Source organism: Balaenoptera physalus, assembly GCF_965194825.1.
Source record: "Balaenoptera physalus genome assembly, contig: HAP1_SCAFFOLD_1282, whole genome shotgun sequence".
NCBI classification, from domain to species: domain Eukaryota; kingdom Metazoa; phylum Chordata; class Mammalia; order Artiodactyla; family Balaenopteridae; genus Balaenoptera; species Balaenoptera physalus.
In genome coordinates this window covers 125,847-146,734 of record NW_028125514.1, presented here as the reverse complement: position 1 = coordinate 146,734, position 20,888 = coordinate 125,847, and the positions used below count along the sequence as shown (strand labels likewise).

The 20,888-nt window shown below is 46.5% G+C and overlaps 1 long non-coding RNA gene across 1 annotated transcript in view; it reads left to right on the top strand.

Annotated features, from left to right (window-relative positions):
• The window catches only part of LOC309653840, a 153,305-nt gene that overhangs the window by 24,272 nt on the left and 108,145 nt on the right, over positions 1-20,888 (top strand). The window lies entirely within an intron of this gene.

The following is a 20,888-nucleotide window of genomic DNA, read 5'->3' as shown; positions in this document are numbered from 1 at the left end:
CAACATCCTAATACTGAACTTGCCTGTCTGTTGCGATTAGGTCCTAACTAGTGTCCATATATCTTGTTTCCCTCCAATCCATTCTTCACACAAGAAAGCTTCAAAGCAAGTTGGAACATTGCTCATAAACATCGCTCACAAACATTGTTTTGAGAATAGAAAACACACTGGTGGCCTTTAAGACTCTGCGTGCTCTAGAATCCTCTCTGCTTCTCTAGCCCCATCTTGTGCCACGTTTGCCCTCACTTTCTATGCTTCAGATACACTGAATTAACCTTAGTTCTCACTCATCTGACAGAAGTCAGTTGAGAAATTATTTTTCACTGTGATTCCTAGCATTAAGGAATTTGATGATCAGGTTTTGTATGAGGACTAAAACTAAACTGGGAAGTGGAAGAATTGCGTTTCAACTGTTTCAGTCAACACGCATGTATTAATGATACCTAAGTATTGAACACCGGGCTAGGTTTCATGAGGGATACAGAAGTTCTGGCCATCTCTGGTTTTGGGTATCCCTTATTTGTTGAGACCTTTGCGTTGTTTGGTTGCCTTTTGTCTGTTTTCCAGATGGGAAAACAGGAACAAGGGAAGTATAGGTTATTACTAGGTGGGGTTGAACAAGTGGAGCAGCAAACTGCAAAGCAGAAAGAAGAGGGACGTACTATAGAGGGATGTGATTTCCATTTTCAAGGCGCCTGCGTCCTGTGCAGGGAGACAGCCTAACATAAAATGTGCCTAACAAAAGATCTATTGACTTCTTACTAAAAATCTCCAGTTCATATAACCCAGGGGTTTATACCTTCTCCTTTAAAAGTTCTATTCCTGGGACTTCCCTGGTGGTCCAGTGGTGAAGACTCTGCGCTTCCAATGCAGCAGGCGTGGGTTCAATCCCTGGTTGGGGAGCTAAGATCCCACATGCTGCGCAGCCAAAGAAATTTTTTTCAAAAGTTATACTCCTGTGTTGTTGAATTTAGTGGTTTAGATTTTGTTTGAATGTTAAGAAGATTTCAGTTTATTTACCAGGAACAAACAAAACATAATGTAAAAATAGTTTCCCAGAAACGATTTCCATCGTTCTCTTCTTCCCTTTCTCCCGCAGACTGACTGGTGTTTCATCTTGACAAGTTCTCTGAAGTTCTCTGTCATTCCATAGGAAAGCGGTCTGGCTTGGAGGTTGCAATCCCAGGGAATTTTTCATCAGCGGGGAAGTCTCCATCACTACAGAGGAATCAAGGTTGAAGTCAGTCCCGGGTAAGTGAGATGCTCCCCCTAAACACCAACACAGCAGTCGTGTACCTTTCAAGGGGTTCAGGGGCAAGATGGGCAAGGCATTTCTACTAACTCTTCTTAAGGATCATGGACAGTGTGCCCTATGCTACGAGGTAAGCGGTGACTGTTGTAATTCTTACTGGTGATCATTTCATGTCACTGATCCTTGGCTCTCTTTGTATCTCATAGGACTGTTGTAAGTCCAATACAAAATGAGTCTTCTTTTTAAAAAACTGAAATGTTTTACAAAGCCTAGCATTCTCATAGAGAGTCCTTTGAATTCTCCCCACTTTCCCGAGAGGCTAAGAACACTTCACACCATGAACTAGGAGAGGGGGTAGAGCCCTTTCTGATGAAATATAGAAACAAAGACAGAGTCTTAGCCTGCTTGCTCTCTGGACAGGATCTCGGACCACAAGGTCTTAAATCCTGGTATAAATGACGGAAGTGAGGACAGTTCAACTGGCACTCTCATAACAAGAGTTCTGAAACACCTTCCAAAGAGACTGTAGCGGTAGACGAGGGAAGGGAGTGCTACAGTGTGGTAGTACAGGGGGAATGCTCGGCTACAGCAGTGAAAAATGTGGTACCTATTGGTGTGCTCTCGGGGTTCTTGTACATGTAGCATAGATGACCTTTACAGTGTCCCTCCCACCTTCCCACCTGCATTAGGTGTTCTGTTTTTTTGTTTGTTTGTTTGTTTTTAATTTACGTTTATTGATTGATTGATTGATTGAACTTATTTATTCTACGTATTTATTTTTTTGGCTGCACTGGGTCCTCATTGGTGTGCACGGGCTTTCTCTAGTTGCGGCTAGCGGGGTCTACTCTTGGTTGCGGTGTGCGGGCTTCTCATCGCGGTGGCCTCTCTTGTTGCGGAGCATGGGCTGTAGGCGCGTGGGCTTCGGTAGTTGCGGCTCACGGGCTCTGGAATGCAGGCTCAGTCGTTGTGGCACATGCGCTTAGTTGCTGCACGGCATGTGGGATCTTCGCAGACCGGGGCTCGAAGCCGTGTCCCCTGCATTGGCAGGCGCCACCAGGGAAGCCCTAGCTGTTCTTACATAGAGTCTAAAAACAGAGAGCACTGAGAGAAGGTAGTGGTTATTAAAGGCTCAGGATCTAAATTCTACCTGTCTCTACACCCCTTCCGAGCTGTCGATTTGACCCCGTTTGTGAATGCCGACCTCATTCTTCAACTTGCTCTGCCGTTTGTATACTCACCTTGAAAACTTGTTTCTGTGATGCGTTGAGCAGACACAGGGTGGCAGATTGCAGAGGTGGAAGCTGGTGGTCGGATATTTGCGGGCTGAATCTCCTTCAGTCCCATTCCCATTTCTGGTTGCGCAGAGGCCCTACTTCCTGTGTATGACGCGGAGCCATAGGATTGCGGGCAGGAGCCAAGTTCTCCATACAGTGAAGACCCCAGTGTGCCTTGGTTATAGTAATATACCTGGCTTCCTTCCTGGTAGGGAAGTGACAGGCGGCTATGCCCCTGATTTGTTCGTGGGCCTCCTGATGCAGCAGTTCCCTTGGCTCTGGCCCTGTCGTCAGCTGCCCCTAGGAGGACTCTGAGCCCTAGCCACTTCTCTGGTAGATTTGCCTATTCCCCCACTATAATCACACCTGAATAAGGCAACTCAAACCTTTCAGAGATGTGTCGTGAACCTCTTGTTTTCTGAAATACCTATCTGGTGGTTGTGAGACTTAAGGCCAACCTCCCCGAGAGACTTTGTTTCTATTTCTCCTAGTAAACCTAGACTCATCTCCTGTCACCTTCAACTCTACTCCAATTGTGTTCTTTCAACCCAGACCCCTGACCCTGCTTTTTACTTCTGCCATTTCATCCTCACTCCTGCTTCCTTTCCTAAATCCATACGTCTCTTTTGGCCTTCCTAGCCCTGGGCCAAGTTCCTTCCTCTTTCCTCAGTTTTTACCCCTTTCCTTCATTCTCCCATCCAACTTTCAGGCCTTCCTTTCTCACGCCCCAGTTAGCAGCATCTCAAAATTCGAAAGGTTTATTACTCATCTATTAATTCTATTCCATTTACTTATTCGGTTCTATACCTATCTTACCTATGTATGGAAGAACCGCTGGTAGCCAAGGTGGCAGCAAGAATCCTAGCAGCTGTCACCTGACGTATCCGTAGTAGTCAGCAATTTCCATTTCTTTGTCCCTCTGGGTGAAAAATTGCAGCTTCCCCGAAGAGGTGTATCTGGCAGCATTCTCCCGTTGTTGTTGAGCCCGCCTCTTCATGGCCTCTCGCTCTGGCCTCTGCTCTTGTTCGATGGGCTTTGACATGACTGGCTCAGGCACGTTGGGTTCCCTCCATGGAACTCGTTGCTTGCTGAAGTCTTGGAGTAGAAGTTGGGTTTGGAGCTTGGGTGGGGACTGGCGCTTAGTCACAGCAGGTGGAACAGGCTCGCGCTGGAGAGAAGCGCCAGATGAAGTTTTGTAGGGTGCAGGCCTAGGAGCAGCAGGCTGAGGGACACGAGGCTGGGTATGGTTGGTCCAAGCCGGTTGGGTTGGGTTGGCCACAGTTGGCTGAGCTGGTTTGGCGGGACCTGGCAAAGAGGCAGGAGCTGGCTGGGATGAATTGACTGCAGCAGGTTGAGCTGAGTCAGTAGAACCAGGCTGGGCACGGTAAGCCACAGCAGGCCGATGTGAGGCCAGAGACTGTGGCCTCCGAGGAGCGGGTCGAGCTTGAGGCTTGTCCCAGGCAGAAAAAGGCAGAGGTATCAACTTGACCTTCCCAGGAGGAGGCCGCTCACACTGGGATGGAGATGGACACTCTGTTTCAGCACTGCTGTCTGGTTTCTGGGCTTGGACTTGCGTTTTCTCAGGCCTCTTACCCTCACGTGGGGTATGCCGCCGTGGCTGGATCGCTGGGGGTGGCTGGGGGTCTTTGGGGTTGCTTGAATTTCCCAAGAGCCGACAGGAAGAGAGCCCAGTTTTCGTCTCATTCTTCTTCCCCAGCGCATGAAGAACCTTCACAGACTCCAGCATGCGCACGCCAAGGGAGGTTCGAGGCTTTTGAAAGCTCTCTTGGCGAAGCTCAGTTTGGTGTTCCTTTCGCTTCGTGTTGGGGATTACTGGCTTGTCTTCTGCCTTGACTTTGTTCCCTGACTGCTTGTTCTCTTCAGCCTTGTTTCTTCCTCTGGTCCTTTTGGTCTTTTCCTGCCCATGGCTCTCAGTTTTGCTGATCTTTCCGGATGCAGCTTTCTGAGGTTTGCCTTGAGAGTGCTTGGCCGTGTTCGCAGGAGCCCTGTCACTGACTGCAGCAGTGCATATAACCGCTTCTCCCCCTAACAGGCACTCTGGATCCTTTGGCTGGATTTTGGCCTTGGGAGCACCACCGATAGGCTCAGAGGCTTTCTGTTTGTTCTTCCTGGGTTGATCAGAGGGAACCTTTACGACACTTGGCTTTTCCTGCACCTGATTCACCTTAATGGCTCTGGTGTCTTCAGCTTTGATCACGTTGGGACCTTGGGATCGATCAAGATCTTTCCAAGAATTAAAGAGCTGGGGAAGGTGAATATCCTCCGCCAGTGTAGTAATGTCTGCAAGACCACTGCTAGGTTCAGTCCCATTTTCAAGTGTCCCTAGGTCCTGACGACTCAGGCTGTTCTCTCCCAGATCAGCATTTTCAGAACCAGGCTGCTCCTCTTGGCTGAGGGGATCGGTGCAGGCCAGCGGCTGGGGAATATCAGGGATTCCCAAAGGGAGTAGTGGAGGATCTTGGTTTTCTATTGGGATCTGGTAGGCCTCCAGAGGCTTTGACAGCTTGGTTTTGATATCCTCCACGTTCTTACTCTCTGTTTGTCCCTGGCTTGGAGCTGGAGGCAGGGCCAGGAGACGCCTGGCACTCTGGACTGGAGCTGTCACTGAAATGTCCCCAAGTTCAGATGGTGGGTTACTCTCAAGTATGTGACTGTTTCTGCTACTGCAGGACTTGGGGAGTTCTTGAGTTTGTGTCACACAAAACGTCTGGCTTGGAGGTTGCAATCCCAGGGAATTTTTCATCACCAGGGAAGTCTCCATCACTACAAAGGGATCAAGGGAGAAGTCAGTCCCTGGTAAATGAGATGCTCCCCCTAAACACCAACACAGCAGTCGTGTACCTTTCAAGGGGTTCAGGGGCAAGATGGGCAAGGCATTTCTACTAACTCTTCTTAAGGATCATGGACAGTGCCCTATGCTACGAGGTAAGCGGTGACTGTTGTAATGCTTAACTGGTGATCATTTCATGTCACTGATCCTTGGCTCTCTTTGTATCTCATAGGACTGTTGTAAGTCCAATACAAAATGAGTCTTCTTTTTAAACAACTGAAATGTTTTACAAAGCCTAGCATTCTCATATAGAGTCCTTTCAATTCTCCCCACTTTCCCGAGAGGCTAAGAACACTTCACACCATGAACTAGGAGAGGGGGTAGAGCCCTTTCTGATGAAATACAGAAACAAAGACAGAGTCTTAGCCTGCTTGCTCTCTGGACAGGATCTCGGACCACAAGGTCTTAAATCCTGGTATAAATGACGGAAGTGAGGACACTTCAACTGGCACTCTCATAACAAGAGTTCTGAGACACCTTCCAAAGAGACTGTAGCAGTAGACGAGGGAAGGGAGTGCTACAGTGTGGTAGTACAGGGGGAATGCTCGGCTACAGCAGTGAAAAATGTGGTACCTATTGGTGTGCTCTCGGGGTTCTTGTACATGTAGCATAGATGACCTTTACAGTGTCCCTGCCACCTTCCCACCTGCATTAGGTGTTCTTTTTGTTTTTTTGTTTTTTTAATTTACGTTTATTTATTGATTGATTGTTTGAACTTATTTATTCTACGTATTTATTTTTTTGGCTGCACAGGGTCTTCATTGCTGTGCACGGGCTTTCTCTAGTTGCGGCTAGCGGGGTCTACTCTTGGTTGCGGTGTGCGGGCTTCTCTTGTTGCGGAGCATGCGCTCTAGGAGCGTGGGCTTCGGTAGTTGCGGCTCACGGGCTCTAGAATGCAGGCTCAGTCGTTGTGGCACATGGGCTTAGTTGCTCCACGGCATGTGGGATCTTCCCAGACCAGGGCTCGAACCCGTGTCCCCCGCATTGCATTGGCAGGCGGATTCTTAACCACGGCGCCACCAGGGAAGCCCTAGGTGTTCTTATATAGAGTCTAAAAACAGAGGGCACTGAGCGAAGGTAGTGGTTACTAAAGGCTCAGGATCTAAATTCTACCTGTCTCTACACCCCTTCCCAGCTGTCGATTTGACCCCATTTGTGAATGCCGACCTCATTCTTCAACTTTCTCTGCCGTTTGTATACTCACCTTGAAAACTTGTTTCTGTGATGCGTTGAGCAGACACAGGGTGGCAGATTGCAGAGGTGGAAGCTGGTGGTCGGATATTTGTGGGCTGAATCTCCTTCAGTCCCATTCCCATTTCTGGTTGCGCAGAGGCCCTACTTCCTGTGTATGACGCGGAGCCATAGGATTGCGGGCAGGAGCCAAGTTCTCCATACAGTGAAGACCCCAGTGTGCCTTGGTTATAGTAATATACCTGGCTTCCTTCCTGGTAGGGAAGTGACAGGCGGCTATGCCCCTGATTTGGAATCTGAGATGGTGCTCCCTGAGCAAGCCTGGCAGAAAGTGATGGATATAGAGGGACCATGTTATTGGCGTCTGAAGTTTTATCATACTGGGCTGCCATAAACATGGAGGAAGCAGCTGGGTGCCGGTCAGTGAGTGCCAGAGTAAAGTCTCCGAGTGAAGAGGAATTCTTTTCAGTGCTTCCTGTGATGTCCCACTCAAGAACACCTGGATAGGAAGGAGCTGAAGTGGAGATCTGGCTGTGGTCAGTAACTCCAGATAACATAGTCGTGCTGGAATGTTGGTAAAGGTAGGCACTACCCATGAGTGTCTGGAAAGAGGTACCGGTAGCCGATGCCGAACTGACGGCAGGGGCAGAGACTCTGGAGAAGTTGCAGACACTTCGTGTTAGGGAAGTTGCATTGCTCACCACAGGAAGACAATGCTGCAGAGAATTTAGAGTTCCAAGTAGAGATGGATTTTGGAAATTTTCTGTAAGAACAAGAGGGTCATGAAAAACTCAGGGAGGTTGAGAAATTCTCACTACGTTTGAGGAACAGCATTATCTTAAGGTTCTTGCTCTCAGGACACCTCTACTATCGACCCTTCCTGAGAAACCCAAAATCAGACAGTTAATGATGGCTGTAAGGACTGAGCAGTTTTCCACTCTTCTGTATTAACTGCCTGTGCTCCCATCTTGGGCACAGATGGGCAGAAGAGCCAAGTGGTATGGTTCAGACATTGTTCTCTAGGCTGGAAGCAACCTTCTCCCTGCCCTGTCTTTCCCTTCAGCCTGCACTCGTATTGACTTCTATGCTGTTTCCTAGACTGGAAGCATTTTAGAACTAGGAGGCCCTTAGAGAACTTTCTCTTTTTTCAGTCTCATTTCACGAGTAAGGAAACTGAGGCTCAGAGAGGTCGGGTTGACTTGTTCAGGTTCTCTCATTATGTTAGTGTCATTACCAGGTTTCAGAACCTAAGTATCCTGACTTCCTTGCCAGGACTCCACTCTGAGCATGATAGTGCCAGAAAGCAGGAGAAATAGAACTTATAATATAAGCATTTTTTTTGTCCATTAGAAAACAGTACGGCCATTACCATTGTCATCTTCAGTGTCTCCCTTTGCTTGTGCAGTTCCCACGCTATTACCTAGAGTTGACGTATAGCTCAGTCCAACTGGTGAACTGAAAGAGTCATTTTTGCCCTCTTCAAGCCTGGTTTCTCATCCTACCTCAAAATGATTACCCGAAAGTGGATTTCTTAAGTGCTTTTGGAAAGAGAAAAGTTATCTGATTACTTCAGATTACTCATCTATAAAGTGGTTATAACACCACCACCAATAATAATAGCAGTAATAATTAATAGATGAATAAGCTGATCTATTGCGTATGATTTATATGGAGGAAGATACAATAAGTTCTAGAAAGACAAAGAAAAATCATGAAAAACATGTTACGTAACGAAAAAGAAATCCATAGATATTAATGAAAACTGGGGTATGTGGGCAAGTATCAAAGCCTAATGAATTTACTAACAAATGACATTCTGTACCATACATGCAATATTATGAAAGTGAATTTTGCCCACTCTATTTTAGTGAATACTATTAACCAAAAAACACGATGGAGGTGATAGAGGTGAATGAATTCCTAGCCAATGCATACAGACAGAGACGATAAATCAGTAAAAAATGCACAACAAGCAACAGAATGCAACAAATGTGAATGTATAGGTAGCCACAACATATATAGACAAGTATTTCAATGAAAACCGGTACAAAGCAGACAGCAAAATAGTAAGTGTAAAAGAGTTTCATTATTGTGCTCATTCATATTTTTACCCAGCAAGTAACAGGTATTAAGCCTAGGAGAAATATATCTTTCCATGAATATAACTCATATAATAAGCAGAAAGGAAGCTTAAAAAGTATCAAGAAGGTTTTTGTATTTATCCTAGAACTTAGAATCATCTTCCACATCCAAGAAGATGACATCCCAAGACCTCAAAAAACCATCATCCCTAGAATCCAATTAAAAAAGATTTTCAAATGTAAGAAAATCCAAAGGACTCCACAACATTGTTTTAGATAAATGTGGATGTTTGTGTTTTCTTTTTTTCTTTTGCCGCGCCGCGTGGCCCTGGCCGTGAAAGCACCGAGTCCTAAAGCGCTGGACTGCCAGGGAATTCCCTAAATGGGGAATTAGAGATGTGGGGCTTGACTTTTTCTTTTTCTTCTCCGGTAGCTAAGATCTACAAGCGAACGATGGCTGTTGATCAATGTGCTCTCTGTGTTAGGAAGGAAATAACTGTAAAAATGAAAAGCAACCTTGCCTTAGAAGCTACATATCACACAAAGGAAATAGTCCTTCTGATTCAATGTAGAAGATATCATTTAAAATGTTTAATTGGTCAAATGTCTACCTAGTTTAAAAATTAGAAAGAATAGAACACTGAAAAGCAGCCCCCTAGATAACCACTTTGGTTTCTGGTTTCTAGGAAGCATCATTTCTAAAACATACTTCTAAAATGTTTCTATTCCAAACTGTCAAGTGCCAGCTGTATTCAGAGAGGCAATAAAAGAAAGAAAACGGAGTATGACTTTTCTGATAGGCTGCCCTTCCTGGTGATCCCCTGTTCTGGCCTTACTTTCCTTCTTAGTCTGTTAATGTAAGGATTTGCTACCATCAGCTTTGTTTTGCCCTGCTCTGAGCAGATTTCCCTCTGTGCTGTTTCTGCTTTAATTTAAAATCTTTGGCTCCCATCAACATTCCATGGCAAACTGCCTCTTTCTTGAGAGCTCCTCTATGCTTTCCCTCTTCATTCTTATATTTTTTTCCCATCTCTTGGTTCCTGTTGGCCTGTGCTAATGAAAACAATCCTAAACTTGCTTACGTTTGACTCTGTGCCTCCCTATATAGCCCAGTACTCTCCATCCTCTCTCCCTATTCTCTCTTTTCAACTAGTCGAAATACTAGTGGAGGGAGACCATTGGAGATGAAACATCTTGGTATATATCGCTAGTTTTCTGTGTCACCTGGCTTTTCTATGTTTCTGTTGAAACACTCTTTTGAGAAGTCTCTGATTTCATTTTCTACATGGGTACCCTTTAAGGCTCAATATTGGAAAAGAAGGGGATCAGAGTGATCAACCCAATGTGGTATCCTAACGTAACAGATAAGGAAAGCAGCAGGCTTTGTGAGGCAGTCAGTGATTTGTCCAAAGTCACACAGACAGTAAACGTCAAAGTCAAAACTGAAATTAGGTCTCCAGACTTGTAGTTCAATACTTTCCCTCATTATTCCACGCTATTTTGAATCTCCTCCTCAATTTAGGGGCACAAGAAATCGAACGCAAAACTTTCCAAAGTTTCTTTTCTTACCTGACATGGTCAGAGAAGAGGAGACATCAACTGCAGGTACAAGGGATGAGGAGACAACACTAGAGGATGTCTGAGTGGCTGCAGCTGAACGGCGCACGTGTCCAGTACAAAGGTCACTGGTTACTGGTCCAAACGGCTCCACGGAAACCCCAAGACCTCTACCAAGTGGTAGTAGGTTTGGTAGGAGAGTGATGTCACAAAGCAGGCAGTTGAAAGGTATGAGCTAGCCAATAGGGAGGTCCGATCCCCAACAGGAGGGCGGGCTTGGGTGAAGAGAGCGTAGGAGAGCTAAAACAACCCCTCAATTTCTGAGCTCTGGGGAGGAAATCCTAGAAGACAGATTTACCTCCCCCAGGCTCTTCCATTAGGGAAATCATTGCAACATTTCTTACAGACGTTCATTAATATAATTAACTAACAGTTACTTATATTCTACAGAGTATTCTATTTTATGTATCATATACTTAGAGCTATATAGATCTTATTTAACTAGTATCCTTAGGAAGGAAAGAGCCATGTAGTTTGAACTATTACAGTTGTAACTTGGTTAAAGAGCAGGGTGAAGTTTGTTGAGTGTACCCTGTGGAGAATGTTGTGGTCCAAGGCTCTTCTCTTTTAGTTTCTTCTCCTTGACTCCTACCTTCCTTGGGCTGGGCTAGGCTGGGGGCCAGGTTGGACTTGCGACTTAACATTTCTCTTCCGCTTTCTTTTTTTTTTTTTTTTTTTCTTCCATTATGGGCATTGCTTCTAGGACAAGCCTTGATCTTGCATTGGATGTTCCTTCCTGTCAACTTCCAGCAGCAGGAGTCTTCTTTTCAGTGCTTGATGCTTCACGAAATAGACTCTGCCCATTGGCAGCAAATACCAGAGAGCTAGGAGACAGAGCTGGTTGCAGACCTTTCCTCTTCCAGCCTTTGGTTGCAATTGTTTTGCCCATGATTTGCTAGCTCTAGTTCCTTGGGCCACACAGGTATCCTGCCATCCAGCTCTTTTTATATGTGAGAGACATTCTGAACACTGTCCCTCTTTCTTTGCACAGAAGTATATACAGTGTGGCAGTTACCGTAATCTCCTCCCCCTTGCAAACAGCCCCTCTAGAATCTCGGACCTCTAGGACTCTCTGTCTTGCATGCTTGGGTGCAAGGCCAAGCACAATGAAGAGGAGAATAATTAGAGAAAGAGGAGGACATTGGTGGAGAACTGGGAGCAGGTAAGGTGAAAGGGCACCGGAGAAAAGAGATGCATGTAGGTTTTTTGGTTTCTGTGGGAAACAAGTTGACACACTTGGGCCTCATTTTGTATTAACAGAACAGAGAGTTGTAGATATAAGTAGCTAGATCGTGCAGCAACTGCCATGAAGTCTGTACACTGAAGAGAACAGTCTCACATCTAGTTTTCATTTTGTTTTATGTCATATTACCTTATTTATAGCATTCACTGGTATGTTTGTAGAACGCAGATGTTTTCAAATGCTCTGGTTTTGTCTACATGGTTATTTCCTTGTCCTATTTGTAAGGAATCCAACATTGTAAGACATATTGCATGTTTTTCTCTTGACGATTGTTTACCTTGAAGCGTCATGAGCTAACTTGAGCTGTTGGATTTTGTGGAGAAACTTTAAAAAGGGTCTGTGAAAAAGGCATTGTGGTGAGTCGCATTATGCACCCGAGCGTAAGGAGCAGATATCTGCCACCAGCCCAGCTTGGCCTGGATTGCCTCTGTGTTAGTTCCCCTGGTTAGTGCTTTTCTCCCTAACCACTCTTGTGACTGTGATAATGTGAGTTAAGGGCTGAGTTGCTAGTGATTTATGTGTGAGGTAGGCTGGTTTGAGGGAGGAAATCTATGGACCTAGTCATTTTCCTTGGTGGTAAGCTTTCAGGGGTGCAAAGATCGATCTTCCTGGGGACTTTTCTGGTACCAGGAAGATATCGCATAGATGGGACCTCCAAAGACACACATTTAATTTTTAGGCCTGTTGTTCCTATTATGGGATGTGAGTTTCTTCACTGATGGGGATGCTGCTTATCTGAGAAGAAACTGTGAAAGGTGGTGTAGTATAGAGGTGTGGCTTAAGCTTTTAAGTTTTCTTCAAGGTTTTTCCCCTAAGCTTCATACTTCAGACGGCCTACTTACATGAGACTAGTATGTGATGTCAGGCTAACAACTTCCTAAATACCTGCAAGCCAGATCAGTGTCTCTTTTCTCTATATTCCCATGGAAATCAAGGGTCCCGCCGAATTTTCCATCGAAACAGTTGATTTGTGCTGTCTCTAGGAATTCTACAGGGCGTACCGTTGCTTCCTAACCGGTGTCATTTGGGAGATCGATCCCCCTCTGTACGTTCAAATGATTAATTTTGAGACTCTGCTCATGTGTGCAGTAAACCCTTTAATTCCCTAAGACCTTCCTTTCCTCCATCTCATACCCCATGAAGCCCGCTTCAGTTTATCTCCTGAATTTCTTTGGAATCTGTCAGCTCTCCCTCAACATCCTAATACTGAACTTGCCTGTCTGTTGCGATTAGGTCCTAACTAGTGTCCATATATCTTGTTTCCCTCCAATCCATTCTTCACACAAGAAAGCTTCAAAGCAAGTTGGAACATTGCTCATAAACATCGCTCACAAACATTGTTTTGAGAATAGAAAACACACTGGTGGCCTTTAAGACTCTGCGTGCTCTAGAATCCTCTCTGCTTCTCTAGCCCCATCTTGTGCCACGTTTGCCCTCACTTTCTATGCTTCAGATACACTGAATTAACCTTAGTTCTCACTCATCTGACAGAAGTCAGTTGAGAAATTATTTTTCACTGTGATTCCTAGCATTAAGGAATTTGATGATCAGGTTTTGTATGAGGACTAAAACTAAACTGGGAAGTGGAAGAATTGCGTTTCAACTGTTTCAGTCAACACGCATGTATTAATGATACCTAAGTATTGAACACCGGGCTAGGTTTCATGAGGGATACAGAAGTTCTGGCCATCTCTGGTTTTGGGTATCCCTTATTTGTTGAGACCTTTGCGTTGTTTGGTTGCCTTTTGTCTGTTTTCCAGATGGGAAAACAGGAACAAGGGAAGTATAGGTTATTACTAGGTGGGGTTGAACAAGTGGAGCAGCAAACTGCAAAGCAGAAAGAAGAGGGACGTACTATAGAGGGATGTGATTTCCATTTTCAAGGCGCCTGCGTCCTGTGCAGGGAGACAGCCTAACATAAAATGTGCCTAACAAAAGATCTATTGACTTCTTACTAAAAATCTCCAGTTCATATAACCCAGGGGTTTATACCTTCTCCTTTAAAAGTTCTATTCCTGGGACTTCCCTGGTGGTCCAGTGGTGAAGACTCTGCGCTTCCAATGCAGCAGGCGTGGGTTCAATCCCTGGTTGGGGAGCTAAGATCCCACATGCTGCGCAGCCAAAGAAATTTTTTTCAAGTTATACTCCTGTGTTGTTGAATTTAGTGGTTTAGATTTTGTTTGAATGTTAAGAAGATTTCAGTTTATTTACCAGGAACAAACAAAACATAATGTAAAAATAGTTTCCCAGAAACGATTTCCATCGTTCTCTTCTTCCCTTTCTCCCGCAGACTGACTGGTGTTTCATCTTGACAAGTTCTCTGAAGTTCTCTGTCATTCCATAGGAAAGCGGTCTGGCTTGGAGGTTGCAATCCCAGGGAATTTTTCATCAGCGGGGAAGTCTCCATCACTACAGAGGAATCAAGGTTGAAGTCAGTCCCGGGTAAGTGAGATGCTCCCCCTAAACACCAACACAGCAGTCGTGTACCTTTCAAGGGGTTCAGGGGCAAGATGGGCAAGGCATTTCTACTAACTCTTCTTAAGGATCATGGACAGTGTGCCCTATGCTACGAGGTAAGCGGTGACTGTTGTAATTCTTACTGGTGATCATTTCATGTCACTGATCCTTGGCTCTCTTTGTATCTCATAGGACTGTTGTAAGTCCAATACAAAATGAGTCTTCTTTTTAAAAAACTGAAATGTTTTACAAAGCCTAGCATTCTCATAGAGAGTCCTTTGAATTCTCCCCACTTTCCCGAGAGGCTAAGAACACTTCACACCATGAACTAGGAGAGGGGGTAGAGCCCTTTCTGATGAAATATAGAAACAAAGACAGAGTCTTAGCCTGCTTGCTCTCTGGACAGGATCTCGGACCACAAGGTCTTAAATCCTGGTATAAATGACGGAAGTGAGGACAGTTCAACTGGCACTCTCATAACAAGAGTTCTGAAACACCTTCCAAAGAGACTGTAGCGGTAGACGAGGGAAGGGAGTGCTACAGTGTGGTAGTACAGGGGGAATGCTCGGCTACAGCAGTGAAAAATGTGGTACCTATTGGTGTGCTCTCGGGGTTCTTGTACATGTAGCATAGATGACCTTTACAGTGTCCCTCCCACCTTCCCACCTGCATTAGGTGTTCTGTTTTTTTGTTTGTTTGTTTGTTTTTAATTTACGTTTATTGATTGATTGATTGATTGAACTTATTTATTCTACGTATTTATTTTTTTGGCTGCACTGGGTCCTCATTGCTGTGCACGGGCTTTCTCTAGTTGCGGCTAGCGGGGTCTACTCTTGGTTGCGGTGTGCGGGCTTCTCATCGCGGTGGCCTCTCTTGTTGCGGAGCATGGGCTGTAGGCGCGTGGGCTTCGGTAGTTGCGGCTCACGGGCTCTGGAATGCAGGCTCAGTCGTTGTGGCACATGCGCTTAGTTGCTGCACGGCATGTGGGATCTTCGCAGACCGGGGCTCGAAGCCGTGTCCCCTGCATTGGCAGGCGCCACCAGGGAAGCCCTAGCTGTTCTTACATAGAGTCTAAAAACAGAGAGCACTGAGAGAAGGTAGTGGTTATTAAAGGCTCAGGATCTAAATTCTACCTGTCTCTACACCCCTTCCGAGCTGTCGATTTGACCCCGTTTGTGAATGCCGACCTCATTCTTCAACTTGCTCTGCCGTTTGTATACTCACCTTGAAAACTTGTTTCTGTGATGCGTTGAGCAGACACAGGGTGGCAGATTGCAGAGGTGGAAGCTGGTGGTCGGATATTTGTGGGCTGAATCTCCTTCAGTCCCATTCCCATTTCTGGTTGCGCAGAGGCCCTACTTCCTGTGTATGACGCGGAGCCATAGGATTGCGGGCAGGAGCCAAGTTCTCCATACAGTGAAGACCCCAGTGTGCCTTGGTTATAGTAATATACCTGGCTTCCTTCCTGGTAGGGAAGTGACAGGCGGCTATGCCCCTGATTTGTTCGTGGGCCTCCTGATGCAGCAGTTCCCTTGGCTCTGGCCCTGTCGTCGGCTGCCCCTAGGAGGACTCTGAGCCCTAGCCACTTCTCTGGTAGATTTGCCTATTCCCCCACTATAATCACACCTGAATAAGGCAACTCAAACCTTTCAGAGATGTGTCGTGAACCTCTTGTTTTCTGAAATACCTATCTGGTGGTTGTGAGACTTAAGGCCAACCTCCCCGAGAGACTTTGTTTCTATTTCTCCTAGTAAACCTAGACTCATCTCCTGTCACCTTCAACTCTACTCCAATTGTGTTCTTTCAACCCAGACCCCTGACCCTGCTTTTTACTTCTGCCATTTCATCCTCACTCCTGCTTCCTTTCCTAAATCCATACGTCTCTTTTGGCCTTCCTAGCCCTGGGCCAAGTTCCTTCCTCTTTCCTCAGTTTTTACCCCTTTCCTTCATTCTCCCATCCAACTTTCAGGCCTTCCTTTCTCACGCCCCAGTTAGCAGCATCTCAAAATTCGAAAGGTTTATTACTCATCTATTAATTCTATTCCATTTACTTATTCGGTTCTATACCTATCTTACCTATGTATGGAAGAACCGCTGGTAGCCAAGGTGGCAGCAAGAATCCTAGCAGCTGTCACCTGACGTATCCGTAGTAGTCAGCAATTTCCATTTCTTTGTCCCTCTGGGTGAAAAATTGCAGCTTCCCCGAAGAGGTGTATCTGGCAGCATTCTCCCGTTGTTGTTGAGCCCGCCTCTTCATGGCCTCTCGCTCTGGCCTCTGCTCTTGTTCGATGGGCTTTGACATGACTGGCTCAGGCACGTTGGGTTCCCTCCATGGAACTCGTTGCTTGCTGAAGTCTTGGAGTAGAAGTTGGGTTTGGAGCTTGGGTGGGGACTGGCGCTTAGTCACAGCAGGGGGAACAGGCTCGCGCTGGAGAGAAGCGCCAGATGAAGTTTTGTAGGGTGCAGGCCTAGGAGCAGCAGGCTGAGGGACACGAGGCTGGGTATGGTTGGTCCAAGCCGGTTGGGTTGGGTTGGCCACAGTTGGCTGAGCTGGTTTGGCGGGACCTGGCAAAGAGGCAGGAGCTGGCTGGGATGAATTGACTGCAGCAGGTTGAGCTGAGTCAGTAGAACCAGGCTGGGCACGGTAAGCCACAGCAGGCCGATGTGAGGCCAGAGACTGTGGCCTCCGAGGAGCGGGTCGAGCTTGAGGCTTGTCCCAGGCAGAAAAAGGCAGAGGTATCAACTTGACCTTCCCAGGAGGAGGCCGCTCACACTGGGATGGAGATGGACACTCTGTTTCAGCACTGCTGTCTGGTTTCTGGGCTTGGACTTGCGTTTTCTCAGGCCTCTTACCCTCACGTGGGGTATGCCGCCGTGGCTGGATCGCTGGGGGTGGCTGGGGGTCTTTGGGGTTGCTTGAATTTCCCAAGAGCCGACAGGAAGAGAGCCCAGTTTTCGTCTCATTCTTCTTCCCCAGCGCATGAAGAACCTTCACAGACTCCAGCATGCGCACGCCAAGGGAGGTTCGAGGCTTTTGAAAGCTCTCTTGGCGAAGCTCAGTTTGGTGTTCCTTTCGCTTCGTGTTGGGGATTACTGGCTTGTCTTCTGCCTTGACTTTGTTCCCTGACTGCTTGTTCTCTTCAGCCTTGTTTCTTCCTCTGGTCCTTTTGGTCTTTTCCTGCCCATGGCTCTCAGTTTTGCTGATCTTTCCGGATGCAGCTTTCTGAGGTTTGCCTTGAGAGTGCTTGGCCGTGTTCGCAGGAGCCCTGTCACTGACTGCAGCAGTGCATATAACCGCTTCTCCCCCTAACAGGCACTCTGGATCCTTTGGCTGGATTTTGGCCTTGGGAGCACCACCGATAGGCTCAGAGGCTTTCTGTTTGTTCTTCCTGGGTTGATCAGAGGGAACCTTTACGACACTTGGCTTTTCCTGCACCTGATTCACCTTAATGGCTCTGGTGTCTTCAGCTTTGATCACGTTGGGACCTTGGGATCGATCAAGATCTTTCCAAGAATTAAAGAGCTGGGGAAGGTGAATATCCTCCGCCAGTGTAGTAATGTCTGCAAGACCACTGCTAGGTTCAGTCCCATTTTCAAGTGTCCCTAGGTCCTGACGACTCAGGCTGTTCTCTCCCAGATCAGCATTTTCAGAACCAGGCTGCTCCTCTTGGCTGAGGGGATCGGTGCAGGCCAGCGGCTGGGGAATATCAGGGATTCCCAAAGGGAGTAGTGGAGGATCTTGGTTTTCTATTGGGATCTGGTAGGCCTCCAGAGGCTTTGACAGCTTGGTTTTGATATCCTCCACGTTCTTACTCTCTGTTTGTCCCTGGCTTGGAGCTGGAGGCAGGGCCAGGAGACGCCTGGCACTCTGGACTGGAGCTGTCACTGAAATGTCCCCAAGTTCAGATGGTGGGTTACTCTCAAGTATGTGACTGTTTCTGCTACTGCAGGACTTGGGGAGTTCTTGAGTTTGTGTCACACAAAACGTCTGGCTTGGAGGTTGCAATCCCAGGGAATTTTTCATCACCAGGGAAGTCTCCATCACTACAAAGGGATCAAGGGAGAAGTCAGTCCCTGGTAAATGAGATGCTCCCCCTAAACACCAACACAGCAGTCGTGTACCTTTCAAGGGGTTCAGGGGCAAGATGGGCAAGGCATTTCTACTAACTCTTCTTAAGGATCATGGACAGTGCCCTATGCTACGAGGTAAGCGGTGACTGTTGTAATGCTTAACTGGTGATCATTTCATGTCACTGATCCTTGGCTCTCTTTGTATCTCATAGGACTGTTGTAAGTCCAATACAAAATGAGTCTTCTTTTTAAACAACTGAAATGTTTTACAAAGCCTAGCATTCTCATATAGAGTCCTTTCAATTCTCCCCACTTTCCCGAGAGGCTAAGAACACTTCACACCATGAACTAGGAGAGGGGGTAGAGCCCTTTCTGATGAAATACAGAAACAAAGACAGAGTCTTAGCCTGCTTGCTCTCTGGACAGGATCTCGGACCACAAGGTCTTAAATCCTGGTATAAATGACGGAAGTGAGGACACTTCAACTGGCACTCTCATAACAAGAGTTCTGAGACACCTTCCAAAGAGACTGTAGCAGTAGACGAGGGAAGGGAGTGCTACAGTGTGGTAGTACAGGGGGAATGCTCGGCTACAGCAGTGAAAAATGTGGTACCTATTGGTGTGCTCTCGGGGTTCTTGTACATGTAGCATAGATGACCTTTACAGTGTCCCTGCCACCTTCCCACCTGCATTAGGTGTTCTTTTTGTTTTTTTGTTTTTTTTAATTTACGTTTATTTATTGATTGATTGTTTGAACTTATTTATTCTACGTATTTATTTTTTTGGCTGCACAGGGTCTTCATTGCTGTGCACGGGCTTTCTCTAGTTGCGGCTAGCGGTGTCTACTCTTGGTTGCGGTGTGCGGGCTTCTCTTGTTGCGGAGCATGCGCTCTAGGCGCGTGGGCTTCGGTAGTTGCGGCTCACGGGCTCTAGAATGCAGGCTCAGTCGTTGTGGCACATGGGCTTAGTTGCTCCACGGCATGTGGGATCTTCCCAGACCAGGGCTCGAACCAGTGTCCGCCGCATTGCATTGGCAGGCGGATTCTTAACCACGGCGCCACCAGGGAAGCCCTAGGTGTTCTTATATAGAGTCTAAAAACAGAGGGCACTGAGCGAAGGTAGTGGTTACTAAAGGCTCAGGATCTAAATTCTACCTGTCTCTACACCCCTTCCCAGCTGTCGATTTGACCCCATTTGTGAATGCCGACCTCATTCTTCAACTTTCTCTGCCGTTTGTATACTCACCTTGAAAACTTGTTTCTGTGATGCGTTGAGCAGACACAGGGTGGCAGATTGCAGAGGTGGAAGCTGGTGGTCGGATATTTGTGGGCTGAATCTCCTTCAGTCCCATTCCCATTTCTGGTTGCGCAGAGGCCCTACTTCCTGTGTATGACGCGGAGCCATAGGATTGCGGGCAGGAGCCAAGTTCTCCATACAGTGAAGACCCCAGTGTGCCTTGGTTATAGTAATATACCTGGCTTCCTTCCTGGTAGGGAAGTGACAGGCGGCTATGCCCCTGATTTGGAATCTGAGATGGTGCTTCCTGAGCAAGCCTGGCAGAAAGTGATGGATATAGAGGGACCATGTTATTGGCGTCTGAAGTTTTATCATCCTGGGCTGCCATAAACATGGAGGAAGCAGCTGGGTGCCGGTCAGTGAGTGCCAGAGTAAAGTCTCCGAGTGAAGAGGAATTCTTTTCAGTGCTTCCTGTGATGTCCCACTCAAGAACACCTGGATAGGAAGGAGCTGAAGTGGAGATCTGGCTGTGGTCAGTAACTCCAGATAACATAGTCGTGCTGGAATGTTGGTAAAGGTAGGCACTACCCATGAGTGTCTGGAAAGAGGTACCGGTAGCCGATGCCGAACTGACGGCAGGGGCAGAGACTCTGGAGAAGTTGCAGACACTTCGTGTTAGGGAAGTTGCATTGCTCACCACAGGAAGACAATGCTGCAGAGAATTTAGAGTTCCAAGTAGAGATGGATTTTGGAAATTTTCTGTAAGAACAAGAGGGTCATGAAAAACTCAGGGAGGTTGAGAAATTCTCACTACGTTTGAGGAACAGCATTATCTTAAGGTTCTTGCTCTCAGGACACCTCTACTATCGACCCTTCCTGAGAAACCCAAAATCAGACAGTTAATGATGGCTGTAAGGACTGAGCAGTTTTCCACTCTTCTGTATTAACTGCCTGTGCTCCCATCTTGGGCACAGATGGGCAGAAGAGCCAAGTGGTATGGTTCAGACATTGTTCTCTAGGCTGGAAGCAACCTTCTCCCTGCCCTGTCTTTCCCTTCAGCCTGCACTCGTATTGACTTCTATGCTATTTCCTAGACTGGAAGCATTTTAGAACTAGGAGGCCCTTAGAGAACTTTCTCTTTTTTCAGTCTCATTTCACGAGTAAGGAAACTGAGGCTCAGAGAGGTCGGGTTGACTTGTTCAGGTTCTCTCATTATGTTAGTGTCATTACCAGGTTTCAGAACCTAAGTATCCTGACTTCCTTGCCAGGACTCCACTCTGAGCATGATAGTGCCAGAAAGCAGGAGAAATAGAACTTATAATATAAGCATTTTTTTTGTCCATTAGAAAACAGTACGGCCATTACCATTGTCATCTTCAGTGTCTCCCTTTGCTTGTGCAGTTCCCACGCTATTACCTAGAGTTGACGTATAGCTCAGTCCAACTGGTGAACTGAAAGAGTCATTTTTGCCCTCTTCAAGCCTGGTTTCTCATCCTACCTCAAAATGATTACCCGAAAGTGGATTTCTTAAGTGCTTTTGGAAAGAGAAAAGTTATCTGATTACTTCAGATTACTCATCTATAAAGTGGTTATAACACCACCACCAATAATAATA